Below are 22,399 nucleotides of genomic sequence, written 5' to 3' on the forward strand. Positions count from 1 at the left end.
GGTATTTAGGTCCAGTGGCCTGTTCTGGTCTCTTTACATATTTTCCTTGGTCGTCCCTGCTTTTATATCCTCCAACTGGGTGATATCTGAATATTTTTTGGATAGTTTTGAACTGTTCATTCGTACATCTTTCAATATGTTCAATCCACTTCTTTCACAGTATTCACATACTTTGCCCAATACTGAGGCTATTTTTAGTTCTATACGTATTCCTGTGCTTCTTCTTTTGTCCCAGAGAGTATAGCCAATCCTTCGTAAGAATTTCATTTCTCAAGTTTCTTTCTATTCTTTTATCTTCTGCAGTCCATAATTCACTTCCATACAGTAGAGAAGGTCCTGCCAAAACTTTATAAACTCTTATTCTTGCATACTTTTGAACATGGTTAATTAAGTGGTTAAAATATTATTGATCATTCCTGTTATCTTCAGAAAATTTGAAATTTCGATGTCAAGTCAGCTTCTTTGTATTTCTTCAACTGCTTCAAGGTATTTGAAGCAGTTAATTTGTTTCTAAAAATTTTTTTTCAATCATGATTTTACTTCTAACTGGAAATGGTCATTTAAAAGCCATGATTTTTGTATTGTCTGTTGATAGTTGCATTTCAATTTTTTTTTTCACTTATCACCTTTTTTTTTTTATATACATTGGGATATAACTGCCTTATTCCAACTTTCTGGAATTTTTCCTTGCTGCCAGATATTGTTAAATAATTTTAAAAGGTGTTTGAGGAATAGGATGCCTGCATATTTTATAAGTTCTATATTTATTCCATCTTCTCCAGGGGGTTTTCCTGATATGCTTTGCTGTACTGCTTGTTGGATTTCTTGTAATGTTATTTCTTCCACTACGTAGTTAGTAGTAAACATTATGTCAGTTTTTGGATTCGTTACTATCTTGCCATAAGTTCTGGAAGAAGTCCAGCCAGGTTTTTCTTTGTTTATTTCAAGTTTCACTTTTTCTTTTAACTCCTTATTCATATTCTTTAGAATTTTGCATGTATTTAGTCTCTTCACTGTAAGATCTCTTCCCAATTTTGTTATCAAGTTATCCCACGTTTCTCTATTCTTTTTTCCACATGCTTTTTTTTGCTATTGCTCTTTTGTATTTATAATTAATTTTTACTTCTAGTGATTTTGTATTTATCCATTGTTTATATGCTCATTTCTTATCTTTGATTATTACTTCAATATTTTCATCCCAATTTAATTTCAGATCCTTATCCATTATCACCCCTAGATTTCTTATTTCCTCCACCTCCGACAATATATCCTCACTAAGCATAAATTCTGCATCCCATTTTTGTTTTCCAAATTTTAAAACCTTACATTTTCCAACATTGAACTCACATCCCCATTCCCAATCACTCAATTTATTCAAGTCTTCTTGTAAGGCCACAACATCTTCTACTCTATATGGTTCATCCCAACTTTGCATCATCTGCAAACAACTGAATATCTCCATCCAAATCTTCACCAATATCATTAATATACAAGTTAAACAGCAATGGCCCTAAAACAGAGGCACACCACTAGTAATTTTCCTTTTCCTGGATATCGCTCCTGCATACACAACTTGTTGATACCTATCAGATAGCCAGTCTCCAATCCAATACACCAATCTAATATCCAACCCCATCCACTCCAGTTTGACTATCAACTTATCATGCAGTAATCTATCAAAAGCCACTTGCAAAATCCAAGTATATTACTGAGTATCCTTCTCCTCTGTCCATGGAACAATTCCAACTCAATTCTGAATCCTAGTTCTCACAAGCTTCTCCAACAACTTAACTACAACACCTGACACACAGATAGGCCTATAGTTTGATGCTTGAGTTCTATCATCTCCTTTATGAACTGGCACAATCTTGCCCTCCTTAGGAACTTGACCCATATTAAATTTAAAAAAATATGTCATGGCCGGCATCAACTCCCTTGCACATTCCTTCAGAATACGTGGTGATATATTATCAAGTCCCACAGCCTTATTTACATCTAGTTTGCTCAACTCTCCATACTCTTGCTCAATTACAGTCAGTCTCTCTTCCTCATCATCAACAACTGCTCTCTATCTTTCCATGAAGTGACATTCACAAGATTGAAAGACCTTGATGAGCTGCTCATTAAGTATCTTCACCACACCTTCTGCAACAGCTGTCTTTATACCATTTTCTCCAATCAATGTCATCCATAATCATTCTTTCTTTTGCTGGCTACATATCGAAAGAACTCCTTAGGATTCTTTTTGGCTTCATTAGCTAACTGCTGTTCATACTTCTCTTTAGCTACCCTCACCAACCAAGTCATCCACCTTGCCTGGTCTTTGTAGTCCTCATGGAATTGGTTATTTCCACTTCTCTTATGCTGCCTCCATAATGCCCTTTTTCTCTGTATCGCATGCTTAATCTCTTTATTCATGCATTTCACACCTACTTTATTTAACCTTCTTACCTTGGAATACATTTAGACATTGCATCTACTAGATAGTTTTTGAAAATCCCCCAAGCTGCATTGATCTCTTTTCCAGGTAACTCCTCATTCCATGCTACAACTGCAAGCTGTCTCCTGAGTTCTTCATAATCACCCCCTTTGTAGTTCCACATATACCCTTTTCTTACATAGGTCCTCACACTGCTGGCAACCACCCAGGCAATCACCTCATGGTCACTCTCACCAATTGGTGGGTGATTTGACATTTCATTTATAATTACATCCTCTGATGAGGTGACCAAATCCAAGCCCCTCAATCCTCGTGTGCCTTTGTTATATACTGTCTGAGATAGTTATCTCTCAAAAACTCAAGAAACTAATTTTCTTTACTTCCAGTTGCTATCTCATCATTCCAGTCTATAATTGCCATAATTAAAATTGCCCATAATGAGCACTCTGTTCTTATTTGCTTGGCTAATTTGATTATACATTTCATAGTCACTACCATCCACATTTCCTGGTTTATAACAACATCCAACCAAGTATTTCATTCCATTCACCTCTATCTCACACCATACTGCCTCAAAACCACTGGTACTATTTCCCTCTTGCATCTCTACTTTGTATGGACATAACTCTTTCTCTATCATCAATAACACTCCCCTCCCCTTCCTATTTATCCCTTCTATCCTCACGAAACACATCATATCCTTCCATCTCTATTCCTGTCAGGATGTCATCCTCATCTAACTATGTCTCACTTATTCCAACAATTTTTGGGTGAACAAACTCAATTAGTGCAACCATTTCATCTGCCTTGTTTCTTACACTTCTAACATTTGTATATAAACACAACAGCTCATTCCTGGATCTACAGCTAGTTCCACTGATAATGCTCATTCGATGTGATCTCTCCATGCTTGACTGGGGGACATTTCCCTTTCTGCTTATTCATTTTAGAACCTTCTCCAATTTCAACTGTTTCCTCTTGATCCTAGGTCATCCTATTCCATTCTTGTCAACACATGCATTCACATCCTCTTGGAGCATCCACCTTTCTCATGCTGTGTATCCCTGTCCACCCTGAGCCTCCCCATTTCCCTGTTCATCTTGCACACCCATTCTCTCATTTTCCATACTCATGCCACTTCCTCATTCATAACTACCTCTTCAATCTCTCCTGAAGAGGAGAGATTGAAGAGGTAGTTATGAATGCTCTTCCACATCATTTCCCACTTGATCTGATTCATTCTCTATACTCACTTCTCTACCTTCCAGAAACACCAAGTGACTCACACCATAACCACTCAAATGCAGCCATCGCTCCCATACAGTTCACTTCATCCTTCAAACTCATAACACACATTACTAAATTGTACTCCCCTCTCTTAACACATTTCAGCCAACATACCATTCATAATCCTTGCTCTCCGCCTCATCTCATCACAGTCATACCTAGGCAACACGTTTACTACCCTTCCTGTCACACTATTGTCTTATATCTGTCTAAGAAGGCTGCTGATATCCATTCAGACGTGCTCTGTATGGATATCAACAGCTATCTTCTGTCAAGTCATTTATACCTATTAAAACCAACTCCTATGCTCGCTCCATCCTCATATCCAATGCCTCAATCACTCTACTCATTTTACCGCCTGGAAAACATACCTTGTGCATCCTCTCATCCAGTACACCTTTAATAATGGAGTTGCCATACAACGCCACTCACTCGTCTTTTGTTAACTCTTTCATACCTACTTGATTTGTTTTAATCATTTTCACCCGAATTTTCTTAATTTCACTCCACATCCATTTCATCTCTTGCCTCATCCAACCCAATTCAACTTTTGAATCTCACATCACATTCTCTCTATTCAATCTTTCTAATTTTCGAACTCTAGACTACTGCCTCACACTTTCCCTCTCATTAATCATTTTGGGTTTCTGTACTTTCGGTCCATTCATCCAACATAGATACAGAAGAAGATGTTCAAGTAATGAGTGCCCATTTGTTAAAAGCTATCAACTTGGTGTATGCATTGAGTTCACTGTAACCTCTTCTGAAGAAACTACAAAGAGGTAGTAGAGGTTCGAGCTGTTGCACCAACTGAATAAGAATTCAGCAATAGGTACTGATGAGATATTAGCACAAGTGCTAAAAAGAGTGTTCAGCTGAATGGCAATACCTTTGACCAGGCTATATAATTTGAGTCTCTCAGAACAGGGAAGATTCTGCAGGAATGGAAAGAATGTATGGTAATCCCACTGCACAAGGGTGGTGCAAAGACCGATGTATCCAACTACTGACCAATCAGTATCTCAGGAGTAGTGGTGAAGATTTTAAAAAAGTTGGTTAGGTCTCGCATTCAGAAATGCATTGACTTTGAATCTCTACTTTACAATGAACAACATGGGTTTAAAAAGGAAGGTCATGTTTTAGCAACTTGCTTATATTCTATAATAATGTTACCACAGAGTTAGATAAGGAGAATGGATATACTATGATATTTTGGATTTTGCTAAGGCATTTGACAGAATACAGCATGGAAGACTGTTGTATAAACTGGAGAATATGGAATTGGAATATAAATTATTGGCATGGATGGCTGACTGCCATCAAGGTAACCATTGGTGTGACTCAAGGATCAGTTCTTGGTCCATTGTTATTCAATCTGTACATTAATGACATTGGGAAGGATTTGACATGCAACATACAGTAGTTGCAGAATGATTTGAATTGGCTGGAATTGTGGCCAAGTGAAAATGGCATTCATTGGGCGTGATTAGATATCCAATGTCATATTATATCAAGGGCCATGTAGCAAAGATTGCAAATACAACTCAAAAGATAATCACAATGCTCAAACAAACATTCATATGTAAAGATAAGGATGTCATTTTACCTTTTTACAAGACCTTGATAAGACCTCTTGAAATATTGTGCATAGATCTGGTCTCCTGGTTTCCATTGTGATTCTGATACAGTGGAGAGTACAAAGGAGAGTTAAAAATGATATCAGGATTGTGGAATACTGATTATGAAGACAGATTGAGAATTTATAGACTGTAGACAGTAGCAAACAGGAGAAAGAAGGGTGATATGATTGAGATGTACAAACTTCTGAAAGGGTCATATAGCATTTCAGTTGATGGAATTTTTCATTTTCTGGAGGGTGGAGAAAGGAAAGGACAAAATGCCGCTAAGGAAGAGGTGAGGTCTATATTTTTCTCTCATAGGGTGCGTGACTGAAATGGATTATCATTGGATGTTGTGTGTGCAAGCAATGTGAATGAATTCAAGAATAAGTATGATAGCTGGTACAATTAATATTGCCTCCCTCGATGAGTCCCTAACTCCCTGGAGGTCTCTCTTAATAATAATAATACTAATATATATATATGGTCCCACTTGGAGTCAGAATTACCTCCTTCCTGGAAAAAACTCTTTGTACTCCTCTATCAAGTTCGCTATAGAACATAATTCCCACAAATGCCTTCCTTTTTGGATACCCTCATAATTCAAAATCCTACAGGTCATACTGAATTTTCAATTCATCAAAAACCAACCTCCACTGGCAGATATATTCGCTCATCCTCACATCTCATCCATCTTTCATCAGAGAATAGAAGTATAATATTATCAAGATTCTTGTATGCTCATATGATTTTCTCTTCTGATTCCCTTTTATTATATGGCCTGAATATAATTAAAAGCAATCTGATGTCTAAAGGATACAACGAAACTACCATTCAAAAAATTATTGATAATTATCATCTGTTGACCAGACTACAATCTGAAATTTTAAAGAAATCCCTCAACAAATAGCACAAATTCTTCATAAATTTGATCAATACATCCTTTCAAATCAACTCGAAAACTCTTCTTTCTTATCTACAAAGGATAAGAAAGAAGAGTTTTCTTCTTTCTTATCTACATTACCTCATCTATTCTTACCAGGGGGGGGTCTATCAAGTATCCTGTCCCTGTCATCTTTGCTACTTTTGACAGACTAGCCACTTTGCTTTGATTAGAATCCAAGAATATTAAGACTATATTGCATTGTTTGAATCTGAGAAGTCCAGCCTTGCTTTTTATGCTATTAGCACTAGGCACAGAGTTCAGTGCAACCAGATAAAAATTCTTCATTCAGGTTCAAATTTAATCTTTTCCTTGAAACATGTGAAATGCTATGAAATCATCTGAACCTTTAACTGCTCTGACTGTATACAAATCTCCAAGTTTTGGTAAGTGATTACTTTTAACTGTTGATCTTTTTTTTCTGCATAAACTTTTACAACTGTTCCTTTGAACTCTAACAGTGTAATCTGGTGAACTCATTTGCAACCAAGACACGAGTTACTAAGCACATTCTACATATTCAGTCTCATGATTCATGTTTTGAAAGCAATTACTAGTGATGGTGTCCATATGACTATGAAATATATCAGTGCTTTTGAATAAACTTCTAGATTTTTTAAAAAGTATAAGTAAGTATCTATAAATCATTAAGTCACGTTGGAGGTTTAATGAAATGATTATCAGCACTGAGAAAGGATTAAAAATAATTTTAATACTTCCAATATTCTGTCTCTGTCACAGAGACATCTTCAGGATTACAAAAATCTTTTTTGTAACACACACACACACACACACAAAAGCAATACAGTAGTGAGTAAAACAAAAGTTCTATCACCCCCTATGGGCATTTGCAAGTGGCCTAGGATGTAAAGAGGGATGATCTCTAATAATTAATGTTTCCCAAATTTTGGGAAGTTTAATGCAACCGTATTTGTTTAAATTAGGTTGATTCCTGAGTGCCGATGCAGATTCAAAAAACAGTCTTTCTCTTTTGAATTTACTGTGGTGGAGCATGGTCATTTTTTTCCAGGAGATCCTGTGGGTAGTATCCAAAACATGGTCTGCAAGGCCAGATTGACCATAATCATGATTGCAGATGTAAGATCTGTGTTCTTCTAACTGAATAGATGCTGACCTGCCTGTCTGTACAAAGTAAGCCAGTTTACAGGCACAAGGTACTCTATATACTCCAGGCACTGAGAGAGGAGGGAGTTGGAATTTGGTGGAACGGATAAGGGTAGCAAGTTTACGGTAGGGCTTGAAAGCTGTATGGAGGTTGTACTTTTTTAATGATCTGGCTATTTTTTCTGATGTACCAAGGATGTAAGCTATGGTGATAGCATTTTTGTAGTCCTTCTGAAGAGGTGGTCAGGGAATGGGCAAGGATTTTGATTATTTTTTTAATCCTGTGGTCATTGAAGCCATTGGAAAGAAAGGCGTTGTGAGTTCAGGCGTGTGAGTTCAGTCGAAAGGGCAGTATCACTGGAACAAAGATTGTGGGCTCTATTGGTTAGAGTTTTAATAATGCCATATTGCTGAGAGGGATGGTGTTGGGAGAGTTTGTGAATGTATCTGCCTGTATGAGTAGGTTTTCTATATACCGAGAAAGAAAGGTTATCATTAGGAAGGCTTGTTACTAAGGTGTCCAGGAAGAGTAAACTATTGTTATTTTCCTTTTCCATCATGAACCGGATTCTTGGATGTAGACTATTGAGGTGACTGAGGAAGGAATCTAATGTGTCTGGGCCATGAGGCCAAACAGAGAACACATCATCTACATATCTTAGCCAGATATAAGGTTTTAGGGGAAGAGTTTATGACTCGTTTTTCAAAATTTTCCATGTAAAAATTGGCAAGAGGGGGGAACCCATGGCAGTTCCCTCTATCTGTTTGTAAATTTTGTTCTTCCAAGAAAAATAACCAGAGTTGATGGAAAAGGAAAAAAGATCTAAGATATCAGAAGGAAAAACGTTTTTTAAGAGTGTTAAGGTGTTGGTTAGGGGAATATTGGTAAACAATGAGATGATGTCAAAGCTGACCAATGTGTCTGTACTGAAAGTAAGATTTTCAATTAAGTTTTTAAAGTGGGTACAGTATTTTACATAAGATGTGGTAAGACCAGTGAAGGGGGTCAAAGAGTTAGATAGCTGCTTTGACAATTTGTAGCACGGTGAAGAGGTAGCATCTACTATAGGTCTTAGAGGAGAATTAGGTTTATGGAATTTAGGCAAACCGTATATACAGGGGAGATGAAAAATGAATGGTTTGAGTTTTTTTGTAATATCAGGTTAGGTTAGGTTAGCTTTTTTAAGAAGTTTATTTAATTTTTTTAACTTGAGTTTTTGTGGGATCGTGTTCAAGTGGTATGTAGGTAGCACGATCACAGAGAATAATACCCGTTTTCCAATTATATTCTGAGGCGTTAAGAATGACAGTGGCATTACCCTTATCAGCTCTGGTGATGACAATACTTCTTTCCATAATTTTCTGAGGGTGGTTTTGTCTGGAAGATAAATTCATTCTTGAAGGTGGCGACCTGGAGAGAATGTTAGCTACGTAAAGTCTAATGTTATTGGCTGTTTCTGGAACTAAGTGACATATTCCGCATTCGATGTTGTACATAATATCGAACGCGAAATATGTCACTTAGTTCCAGAAACAGCCAATAACATTAGACTTTACGTAGCTAACATTTTCTCCAGGTCGTCACCTCCAAGAATGAATTTATATTTCAGACAAAACCTCCCTCAGAAAATTATGGAAAGAAGTATTGTCATCACCAGAGCTAATAAGGGTAATGCCACTGTCGTTCTTAACGCCTCTGAATTAATAGGAAAATGGGTATTATTTTCTGTGATCGCGCTACCTACATACCACTTGAACACGATCTCACAAAAACTCAAGTTAAAAAATTAAAAAAACTTCTTAAAAAAGTATCCTCCTGGCCTCCTAACATTACAAAAAACTTAAACCATTCGGTTCTTGTCCCCCCCACCCGTATATATACGGTTTGCCTAAAATTCATAAACTAATTCTCCCCTAAGACCTATAGTAGATGCCACCACTTCACCTTGCTACAAATTGTCAAAGCAGCTAGCTAACTCTTTGACCCCCTTCACTGGTCTTACCACATCTTATGTAAAATACTGTACCCACTTTAAAAACTTAATTGAAAATCTTACTTTCAGTACAGACATATTGGTCAGCTTTGACATCATCTCATTGTTTACCAATATTCCCCTAACCGACACCTTAACACTCTTAAAAAACGTTTTTCCTTCTGATATTGTAGATCTCTTTTCCTTTTCCATCAACTCTGGTTATTTTTCTTGGAAAAACAAAATCTACAAACAGATAGAGGGAACTGCCATGGCTTCCCCCCCCCCTCTCACCCCCTCTTGCCAATTTTTACATGGAAAATTTTGAAAAACGAGCCATAAACTCTTCCCCTCTAAAACCTTATATCTGACTAAGATATGTAGATGATGCGTTCTCTATTTGGCCTCATGGCCCAGACACATTAGATTCCTTCCTCAGTCACCTCAATAGTCTACATCCAAGAATCCAGTTCATGATGGAAAAAGAAAATAATAATAGTTTACTCTTCCTGGACACCTTAGTAACAAGCCTTCCTAATGATAACCTTTCTTTCTCGGTATATAGAAAACCTACTCATATAGGCAAATACATTCACAAACTCCCACACCACTACCCCTCTCAGCAATATGGCATTATTAAAACTCTAACCAATAGAGCCCACAATCTTTGTTCCAGTGAAACTGCCCTTTCAACTGAACTCACACGCATATACAACACTTTTCTTTCCAATGGCTACAATGACCACAGGATTAAAAAAATAATCAAAATCCTTCCCCATTCCCCGACCACCTCTTCAAAAGGACTACAGAAATGCTATCACCATAGGTTACATCCATGGTACATCAGAAAAAATAGCCAGATCGTTAAAAAAGTACAACCTCCATACAGCTTTCAAGCCCTACCGTAAACTTGCTATCCTTATCCATTCCACCAAAGACCAACTCCCTCCTCTCTCAGTGCCTGGAGTATATAGAGTACCTTGTGCCTGTAAACTGGCTTACTTCACACAGACAGGCAAGTCAGCATCCATTCAGTTAGAAGAACACAGATCTTACATCTGCAATCACGATTATGGTCAATCTGGCCTTGCAGACTATGTTTTGGATACTACCCACAGGATCTCCTGGAAAAAAATGACCATGCTCCACCATAGTAAATTCAAAAGAAAAAGACTGTTTTTTGAATCTGCATCGGTACTCAGGAATCAACCTAATTTAAACAAATACGGTTGCATTAAATTTCCCAAAATTTGGAAAACATTAATTATTAGAGATCATCCCTCTTTACATCCTAGTCCACCCGCAAATGCCCATAGAAGGCACACCACCTAGATAGGACTTTAGTTTCACTCACTATTGTATTGCTTTTGTGTGTGTGTGTTATTACAAAAGTTTTTTGTAATCCCTGAAGATGTCTCTGTGACAGAGACAAAATATTGGACGTATTAAAATTATTTTTAATCCTTTCTCAGTGCTGATAATTATTCCATTAAACCTCCAACATGAATTCTGCACAGCACTTAAGTCTCAACACACAAATTATTAAGTCATTATAAGTTAATAACTATAAATTATATAAATGATTATACTATAATTTATATAATACAATTTATGTTATATAAATTATACACTATAAATTATATAAATCATAAGTATCTATTAATATATCCAGTTCGTATTCCCTTAAAACAAATGATTACAATCTCCCCTGTTGTTCTCCTACTTATCTACCTTCCTCTCATTTCATCTCATCTTGCTCCTTGATTTGTCATCCCCCTCTTTCTCTGGTAAGTCACACTCTCTCTCTCTCTCTCTATTTCCACCCCCTGTAATTTCCATGACTTTCTTTTACAGTCTTGTTTGTCTCACATCAGTCAGCCTTGCGAGTCTTTTAATCTATCCCTTAACACCAGTGAACTCAATTTTCACACCATCCATTTCCTCTCTCTCTTTCTCAATACCTGCATCTCTCTATTCAAGCAGCGTACTTGTACTCGAGATTCACTGACAGTCTACACCATTCATCAGATCTTCCATGTACCCAGTAATACCCTAATATCACATCACCTCTGACCTTGTGTGTTGCTATGCCCTCTGCAGCAGTTCTGTAGATGCTGCTTTGTGGAACTTGATTTTTGTACAGGCATATTGTTTACAATTTTCTGTAACTGCTTATGTGGTTGTAATCTTTAGTATGGCACACTATGACCTGTGTTGTTTTTGTGCCAAATAAACTATAACCAACCAACTCACCACCTGGTGCTTGCCTTCCCCCCCCCCATCACACTACTCATCTTTCTCTCAACACTCATTTGCTCAACACCATTATCGCCAATGAAACATCCAATACCGATATCCAGCCCATCCAACTCCTCCCGTTGTCCACATTTCATGCAAACATGCACTTCCTTGTACCTACCACATTTTTAAATGCTAGGAAACATATGCTGAGTAAGTGAAAGTATGGCAGCTGCCATGCCATAATTGATGGAAAGAAGATTTACTGGAAAGGTAAGGTACTTCGAACTCAAAAAACTTCCCAACACATCATCAATTCGGACTAAAATTTAGGCTGCAGTTATAATAAACTGCTAATAACTGATATCTAACTTTTTTTTTTCCTCTCAATCCAGCACATCACAAGATGTTACAAACAGAAATAAATTTTTCGGTATCTTGAAGCCAAATTTCTGAAACAGTGATCTATAGATCATTTGCAGTTTGTGGGGGCTTTGGAAAGTGGTCAGCCATGAGCATGCCTTCTCTCTAAACATAACAGTAATCTAAATGACTCAAAAATTTTTATTATGACTTTTTTCAAAGAATATAGAAACTCTAATTTATATTTCTATAAACTAAATGTATTTCCACCATGAATGCCTATATATATAAAATATCATTTTTCACAAAAATCTCATAATGCAGATAACTGAATCAATACCAGCTCCACATAGTAACCATATTACATTTGTGTTCACTTAACAGTGCCTCCTATCCCAAGTTATAATTTTTCAGCAGCACTTATCATTGTGTATAACTTCATTTAAACAGCTCAGGTGTTACACAAAATTATTGATTTTTGATGTTTTGAAAGCCCAATTAAGACAACAGAAAAGAATTTAAAAGATGAACTAAAATAGAACAGAAGTTTTATAATGTATCACGAACAAAACCACTTTCATGACAAGCTAGTTGAAGTGACAACCAAAATGCCTCCAAGGCAAAACTAATCATCTAATACTTTCATTATATATTGAGTTCATTTAATTAATAAAATTATCAATAAAATAATTAAAACAATTTTAATCCTCTTCTGGAAATTGGCTTTTAGCGGATCAGTGCCATGCATGAGATGCAGGTGAAAGTTGGGAAAGACAAAATCTACTGACATTTTTCTTGAAGAGTTGGAGGTTATAGATGTTGGGGAACTCTTCACAAGAAAGACTGTTTCAGAGGACACAGAGATAGAATAAAATAAGGAAGAGGATAAACAGGTGCAGTTGGATTGAAAATGGTTTTAACACACTGAATGCACAGCAAAGAATGATGAATGCCAGTTGAGTGTAGTTAGTATCCATGGAAGTACATGTAAAAAGACATGGATCTGAAAGAGCTCTTGGATGAAAGTTCATGGAGGTTGTTTCATCTCAGATGAATCACTCTCCTCTATACAGCATGAAGAATTTTTTGGGATGCTTTGGGTACATCACCTAACATGTGTGAAATGCAGTCTCAGGATGGAGAGATTTGGGATTTGCACAGAGTTAATAGCTGAATGATCCTCCCAATACTTCTCTATGGAAGTGAATGCTGGAATCTCAAAAAAAAGCTGAAGAGAAAAAATTATTAACTATTGAAATAAGTTAGCTAAGAAGATTACTTGGAGTATCTCTGCCGGATAGACTAAGAAACGAAGACATCAGGAAATGCCTAAAACAAGAAATAACGATAATAGACAAAATCCAAAAAAGAAGATTGCGATGGTTTGGCCACGTGACCAGAATGGGAACAGAAAGATTATCAACTAAAGCCCTGTATACAATGATGGAAGGTAAAAGATCCAAAGGGCAACCCAGAATTAGATAGAGAGCCAAAATAAAAGAGGACCTGAAAACCAAATCACAACAAGCGACACCAAACTGGACAGAACTGTTCGGACTCCCCAGGGACAGATAGAAGTGGAAAGAGTTCATTCAGCCTCATCATCATCTACATAGATGATAGAAGAAGAATAGCTGAATGGATGAAAAGTAGCATCTTGAGTGGAAAAGAAGACCTGGTTTTTTTACGGAGTGAGGAATCCTCTAAAAATACTAGGGCCATTATGGACTGGTGATAACATAATATATATAACCTCTCACAGGCAAGTCAACCCCACCCTATTGCCAAAACACTCCCATAAAAAATAACAAAAAAAAATATATGAAAAAGGCAACAGAATTTTTTTTAATATAAAAAATAATAATAATAATAATAATAAATGACACCAAAATTCCACACTAATTTCTTCAATATCCAAGGCATCAATACAAACATAATGATATACACCACCAGCTACAGACATCAAAACCTGACCTACTATTCCTAATTGAAAACCATTGGTATGCTTCATGACTATGGCCTACCTCAACAATACCAATTACATTTTTGCAAGATGTACTTTGCAACAAGAGAGAGGAACACGTACTTTTGTCAAATCAGATATCCCTCTTCAAAAGGCTATCCAACCTGAAATCTTCAGTTTTCAATCTGTTCTGGCTCAACTTTTCATTAATTCACTCCACAGCCATCATTGGTTCTCTTTACCACTCTCTTAATTCTGAAAACCATGCTGCTTTTTTTTAACTACTTATTGCTAAAAGTTGATTTCACACAATCCAATTACCCATATCACAAAATTATCTTACTAGGTGATTTAACATCCATAAAACAAACTGGCTACATTCTCTAACTTGACAGATCAAGCCAGAAGGGATTCAGAATCATTTACCTATGGTAATGATCTAGTTAACCTATGACTAGAACCCAACAATCCTCATCATTTTTCCAACACTCTGTTTCCAACAGAGTGTTGGGAAAATGACGTGTTGTTTCCAAAACTCAACCAGGTCTTCCTCCAAATATATTGAGGATCTCTCCTCTTGACAACTCTGACCATAATTTTATCCAAATCTCCTTTTTCACAGATCGTACAGAGGCCATCCCACCCAAATGGGATGATCTCTGGTATTTTTATGCACTCTTTTCCATGGTTAGATTATCCAATTTAGATAACTGTTTTTTGCTCTCCTGATCCAAACATATGCACTGAACTAATCACTAAAATAATCCTCACTGAAATGTGGGCCTTTATTTTCCCACTCTACTGCAAACTCCCAATCCTTATTCAAGCCCTGGTTCGCTAAAAATTGTACCACTGCAATCCATGATAAAAATGCTGCACATGTTCATGGCTTAAATCAAATATTCCAGCTTCTCATTCAGCTTACATTACAGTCCAAAACAGGTGTTAAAAAATTATCAACAATGCCAAAGCAAACTTCATAAAAAAAAATTTTTTTTAAAAATTCAAGATGCTTGACTCCTACTCAGTACGTCCCAATACACCGAGCTACAAGTGCTGGAAAAAAGGAGTATGACTGGTGAATGATATTGTAACAAAGTACTTCAACATTATATTCGATTGTTCCATAGCACTTTAGTCATTTATTCATTTTTATGGATGATAATGGCATGCCACATCATACACGAGCAGTGGAGATACTTCTGGAGAACGAGGATATTAATCGAATCGAGTTAGCAGCACACTCCCCAGATCTCAACCCCATAGAACATGACTATGCAATAGGGAGATGCATTGCTGCTCAAAATTCCCCTCCAGAAAACAAACAAGGACTTATCCTTGTTCTGAAGGAGAAGTGAGCCAGTTTGCCTCAAAAACTCCTGAATCACTTTGTGGTAAGGAAGGTACAACATTGTGAGAGCTGCATCGCAGTCTGAGGTAGATGTATTCCATTCTGATATGTCTCTCTGCATAGTTTTCTATGAGTGCTGTATATTAATTCCTTAACTACATCTTTAGGAAATTTGTAACTTTTACCAAAAACGTATTGCAATTTCATTTATATGAAATTTATAACATAATTATTGTGTAATATAATTTATTGGTAAGATGGAAAAAAAAAAATTATGTCCACATTTAGCTGTAGTCATGAAATTTTTTTTAAACAGCTAAAATCTGTAGTTAGTCCTTGGCTTTTTGGACACTAATGAATGAATCCACCAGTGTATATTCCTTGGATTATTGCTTCCAGATATCTGATCCAAACTAATGTGCTGACATATCACAGAAATAATTCTTATCAGCACAGACACATTTATTCTCCATTCCGCCATAAGTTCTTGTCCCTTATCTAAGCCTTATTTCACCGACAGGTGTGCCAAAGCTGTACATACCATAACTGGCTTACATACAAAACTCCATCCACCTATAGCACTTATAGTAAAGGCCAGAATTGTTGACAGAACATTATCAACATGTCAAAAACTGACTGTGCCAATCTTCTGACTTCCTACTCTTCTTCTTCAATGTTTGTAGTGTTGCTTTTGGTAAATGTTTGCCCTCAATCATCCCACACACACACACACACACATACACTACACTACACTCAATGCGTTCTTTCGCCAAAAAGATAACAGAGAATTTTGCTCACACTGGATACCAAAAAAAATCTCCTTGCTCTAATGGCATTCCTCCAATTGTTCTAAAGGTTTGTGCTCCAGAGTTGACTCCTATTCTATATCATCTTTCGAGATTGCAGGTATCTACCTGCAATCTCGAAATCAACCTATCAACCTACCCCTTAAAAAGGGCGACAAATCTATATCTTCAAACTACCGTCCAATTTTTCTTACTCCAGTTCTTCCAAAATAATGGAAAGTGCTATCAACACTCAATTATTATGCTATCTTGAAGACTGTCAGTTAATAATTAACTAGCAGTATGGTTTCTATCACTGTCAGTCAACAGGTAATGTACTCACTCATGTCACCCATATCTGGACAAATACCACAGAAAAATTTAGCGAGTCCCAAGTGTCCTTGATATCTCCAGGGCTTTTGATTGGGTCTGGTACAGAGGCCTGTTAAGTAAACTCCCATCATTTTGTTTGTCTCCCTGACTTCTGAAGTTTGACTGCCAGATTTCTAACTGGACACTCACTTCAGGTGATGGTGGATGGTTTCTTATCTTTTAGGTATACAACCAATGCAGGGGACCCACAAGGATCTGTTCTCTCACCCAACCACCCTATTCCTTCTATAAATAACTTACTCCAGTAGACTGTAAACCTAATGCATAGTTTTGCTGATGACAACACACTGCATTCCTCCCTTTCATTTGACAAATCTAGCAATGCACAAATCAACGTAATCTCCAGAGCATTAACCAATACCAACTTAAATACAGATCTCCAAAACATTCACCAGTGGGGGGTTTGGATAATCTTGTCTTCAAATACAAAAGAACCCATCTCCCACCACCTTACTTTTCAAATCACCATGTATAATGAGATTTAGCATCTTGCAATAAAACTAACCTCAAATCTCTCTTGAGACAAACATATTGGAAATATTTCCTCAAAAAAATTAGATTTTTTTTTTTTTTTTTTTTTTGTTTGAAGCATTACATTAACTCCAAACAACTTCTAACGTTATACAAATCTGTCCAACCATTGAATATCTTTCCCATATCTGGGGTGATGCTCCTAAGAGCCCCTCAAATTACTGGACTCTGTACATAAAAGGCAGTCAGACTGATCATTTGTCCTCATCCCTCACTAATGCACTTCACTAACTTTCACACAAACACTCAGTTTCTGTTGCTTGCACTTTCTACAAATACTTCTATGGCCACTATTGATCGAAATTAGCATCAATAATATCCCCACTCTCTGCCAAATCAGTTCAAACTCGTGCAGTAACTAATCAACACTCGCTCACAATGCATCTCCAAACACACAGAACAAATTTCTCTTCCTCTTCACTCATCTCTTTCACTGCTGCCCTCTGGAACAGTTTGCTATCTTATGTGATTCCCAAGGAATACACTCTACAACACTTCAAGATATGTGAATAAGTTCCTTCTTGCCAATCCACAAAACAAGTGTACTGTATGTTGACCAACATCTAGTAGATGAGTTTCCGCATAAGAAAAAGAATAGAAAAAAAATCTCTGGATCCTATCCACTGCCTCCTCATCTCCAAGAAATCTAGGTAACCAAATCTGTACAATAGTCAGTATGCAGCAATATCATAGCCTTAAAAAGAAGGATTATTACATCCAGGGGCGAATTCTCCATGCTTGCTGCGTAAGCTCATTAATTGAGAAAGAAGTAATATTTATTTGTTAATAAATGCATGCATTTATAAGCATTCCATTTAGGCTTTTATTTTTGTACACAGAAGAGTCTTAAGCTTGCGCGGCAATAATTGAACTTGCATTGTGTATCGAAGGCCGATGCTTGCTCGTCTAGTCAAAGCAACCTTGATTTCCTCGGTTGTAGGAGCTTCCAGGTCCTTGCTGCAGCACTGTGATTTCGTGCACACGCATTGCCATCTGTATGGCCTGCTTAAACACAGGCCATACGCAGTCAACGTAGCTCTGGCCAGTAAGCTTCAACCAGCCTTTACAAGTGTGCATGTTACTTGGGAAAATTAAGTTACAACCAACTTTCTTTTTATGATGATGTTATTTACCAGTTCATAAAGAAGAACCGTGGGGTAGAATTTGTATTCAAGTTGCTAAATTGAAAAAGATAGAATATCATTTGTAAAATAAATGTTATATTTGTATGATTAAATGTACATATATTTCTAAATATATATATAGTTTTAAATAGTCAGTAATTCATTATTCCGCTAATCAGACTTCAATCACACCTCTCACTCCCTGCTGAATGATAACAAGAGCAAGTGTGAATTTAAAGACCAGCATTCCCCCCTGATTACATCCCCATCTCTACTTGTCAACATGTCCTTCAACATCCCAGTAATCTTTTGGACTATTTTAACATTTAAATGGGAATTTGATTAGCAGGCAGAGAAGAGATGATATAACATAGACTAAAAGGTAAAGATGTTTACCAAATAATACAGAAACGATTATACATACAGTGCAAGGTGAGAGAAGAAAAATAACGAATCCCCAAAACTTGTGTTAAAGTAGGCTACAGAAAGTGAGAAATAAAATTTCTTCTTAGAGAGAGCAGCAGTGAACAGAATACGTTGTCAACATGTTTACTGGATATGAAACTGAAAGAGTTGAAGGCAGATTCACCAGACTCCACTGAAGGCTGCTAATAATAATTACTTCTAGTACATATAGCGCATTCCCATAAAACCTAACAGAAAATTTGTGAGAGGGTTAACTAAGTATTGCATTATTCAAAGACTATTTCATTACCCGATCTAGATTTTCTCTTTTGTTATCAGTCTTATAAAGTACGATACATTTAATTAATACCTTCACCTTTCCTGATAAACATATACTTTTCTCTTTCACTTGCACACTAATGAAATATTATTTATTTAATTTTCAACCGACGCTAATTTTATTCCCTTTATTTTTTCAACGTGACAAAATTCGCGCTCAACGTTTTTAGACGTGTTCTGTTCGCTACGCTCCCGCTCTCTGTCCAGCTCTCTCTCCTTTTTTTTTTTTTTTTATCCCTTCTGATTTCAGAAATTTTCCTTGTTTAGTAACTGTTCTTATCCGCAATAGCAATGCCTTTTTCAGTTGTAATTTGAAAAGCTTGCATTGGAATAAGGAAGAAATTTTATTTTATTCTTTTTAATCCTATCAAAAGATCATAATGAAACAACAGAAAGTTGGTGACTCAGTATGATGTGAGGTGGAGGCTGACAGGAAGATATATTTAATCGAGTGCTGTATAGGCCAGGGTATGTGAAGATTAGTGATAAAGAAATGTATAAGCGACTTGGGTTAGCAAACAAAGAAATGGTAATCATTATGGGTGATTTTAATTATAGCAATATGGATTGGAAAAGAAACAACATGGAAAATTAATTTCTTGAGTTTTTGAGAAACAGGTATCATAGGCAGCAAGGACGTATATAAGGAAGGGCAAGCGAGGATCAAGAATCTTAGATCTTCATTTCATCGGAGGATATGATTATGAGTGAGGTGTCACATTTTCCACCAGTTGGTGAGAGTGACCATGAGGTGATCTGTTATCGCCTAGGTGGTAGCCATCCATATGAAGACTTCTGCAAGGAAAAGATAAATGTGGAATTACAAGTCTGGTGATTATGAGAAACTTAGGAGATGGCTTCGAGCTATGGCGTGGAATGAGGAGTTAAGCGGGGAAGAGAGAGAGAGAGAGAAATGCTAAGTAGGAATTGACCAAGAGATAATAAACAAATATCAATGTGTGAATATTATATATTCCGAAAGTCAAAAAGCCTCAAATGGATGAATCAAAGAATTAAGCACGAAATCTGGAAGATGAGGATACTGTGTAAGCACCACAAGATGAATAATGGTAACAATCAATTGCATGAGGTGTATAAAGATCCAGGGTAAACGAGAATCAGTTGGTAATGACAGGAAAAAGTGGAGAATGAACAGAAATTAACAAATCAGGACAGCACAAAATAGGCTCAAAAACCAATTCTTCCCTCTACTTGCCACATATATGTGAGAAGTAGAGGGAAGAATGATTATTATGAAACGATGTTAATAGATGAAGATGGTGGAATAGCAACTGCTGCAGAGGACGTGGTATAGTATTTAGTGAATAATTTATGAAGGTGTTTCATCCACTTCAGGGTAATATCGTGAAAAATTCAAGTAGGTGTAGAGGAAATAGAAAAAGGATGAGTTAATTTTAGGTAAGCAGGAGGAATATGAGAATCAAATAAGTCTGATGTCAATGAGCAATATACTTTGAGGACAAGACAAAGAAATGTTCAATGGGGTAACGGTAGCATTGACATTGTTTATTAAGAATCTTACAACAGAACAGATCACAAGGGAGTGAGAAGAAATTAAAACTGTTCCACTGCATAAAGCTGGTGATAAGGCTGTGGCTACAAATTATAGGTTAACCTGCATATCTGAATTTATGGTTAAGGAAGTGGAAAAAATACCGACAATAAGGATATAGACCTGGGTTGGTAATAACAACATTCAATGTCATTGTTAGCATGGATTTTTACAGAAAAATAATGTTTTATCAACTTGATTAAGTACTAAGGTGTTAAATAAACTGAAATGGGTTGAACTAAACAGACTAGTGAGTTGAATAGGTGACTGGCTGCCAGATAGAATAGAGAAGCAGTATCCCGAAAGTGAAAAGTCACTGGTAGTGTCAGTGCCGGATTTACGTATAAGCTAAAAAAGCTACAGCTTAGGACCTCGCAATCTGCCGGGACCTCAAATAAAAAAAGACCAGCTGATGTAATTTAACACAGTAGGAGGCCTCTGGGTTTTGTATAGCTTAGGGCCTCAGCAAGTCTAGATCCGGCCCTGGGTAGTGTGACAGAAGGATGGATATATTATTATTAGTATTAGTAGTAGTAGTAGTAGTGAGACGATTGTTGTTCCACTTGTATATTAATTACATTGGGAAGGATTTAACTGGAGATATGCACCCTTCGCAGATGACACAACTTGGGGAGAACAATGAGGAGTCAAGTAGTCGTGTCCTTAAGGGAGGACTCGAGTAGATTGCATGAGAGGACATGAAAAGTGTTCATTCTTGCAAAGCGTAAGAATCTAAAATTTCATAAACAGTGATGAGATGCAAAGTATACACTTAGCATAGAAACATTTAAATAAGTAGAGGAGAGTAAAGATCTGGAAATGGTTGCTGACAAGGATCTGAAGTTCAGTGGCCACATTGTGTATAAATTGTGAACTTGTCACATTGGATAATGTCAATGATGTGTAAAAGATTGGCTTGCAGAAATAGAAGGTTTGTGATTCTTGATAATGCTTTTAGCAGGCCTGATGACTATTATTGTACATAGATTTGGGTATCTGGTTTTCATGTCGGCGAGGATATGCCAGAAGGCATTTGTAAAGTATTCACAAAGGTGATAACTGGCCTTTGGAATATGGGGTATGAAGACAGATTGATAACATATAATATGGCTGCTGCTGCTTTTGATGTAACTGCATGGTTTGTGGACATGAAAGTTATCACACTCGAATGACCTCCACAAACCTCCCAGATTAACATGAAAGAAATTTTTCATAGAATTAGACGGTGGAGGTAACACAAAATGTCATCCCTAAAAACCGTACAAGAAGGATATCTGTGAGTTGCAGGTTCTTTGCATGGAAAGTGATTGGTAAGTGGAATGCATTCCCAGACATTAAATGGGTTATGCTACAATAACTGATGAGGCTAGGGATTTGCTGTAATAGTATGAATTTGAAGATCAAAGATCACAGCAAAAATTTCAAATACAACTCAGAGGATAATTGTGATGTTGAAGCATATGATAAGGAAGTCATTTTTCCTGTTTACAAGGTCTTGATAAAAGAGCATCCGAACTACAGTGCGGAGAGATATTATTACTACATAATTATTATATTTCTTGTTTTTTAATAGTATATATTACTTTACGACAAAATACGGCAGTGGGAAATCGTGATGCGGTCATGAAAATTTTCTCTTTCACTACCATTTCATTTACACCAATATTTTCATTATAAAAAAAATAATAAATCAGCTAACGCCTTTCATTCCCTTATAGGGAGTAAGCGAGGCCTTTATACCCTATCTAGTTTTTGGAGACTAAGTGGGCACGTCAATCTCCACCGGTAGTCAATCAGAGATAGCTAGCCGATGTCTATCACTAATTATAGCAGCCAACGACTAAGAGGCTGACGAACAACTGCTGCCATTTCTTGGTACCTAACCCTAACAAGGTATGTCATTGGCTGAAATAATGTACGGTCGATTTCCTTGAGTTACGGGAGAAA

The 22,399-nt window shown here is 36.7% G+C and overlaps 1 protein-coding gene across 2 annotated transcripts in view; it reads right to left on the reverse strand.

The window, feature by feature from the left end:
* The window catches only part of LOC150102709 (uncharacterized), a 343,878-nt gene extending 324,821 nt beyond the window's left edge, over positions 1-19,057 (reverse strand). Inside the window, exon 1 of one of the 2 annotated variants that reach the window (XM_090399309.1) lies at positions 18,851-19,057. The gene's annotated coding sequence lies outside the window, so the exon portion shown is untranslated. Of the gene's footprint in view, positions 1-18,559 lie in introns of both variants that reach the window. The other variant, XM_090399308.1, reaches the window with a different exon arrangement.
* Between the last annotated feature and the right edge of the window lie 3,342 nt (positions 19,058-22,399).

Source organism: Typopeltis vanoorti, chromosome 10, assembly GCF_054136105.1.
Source record: "Typopeltis vanoorti isolate ZY-2024b chromosome 10, IOZ_Tvanoo_1.0, whole genome shotgun sequence".
Lineage (NCBI taxonomy): Eukaryota > Metazoa > Arthropoda > Arachnida > Uropygi > Thelyphonidae > Typopeltis > Typopeltis vanoorti.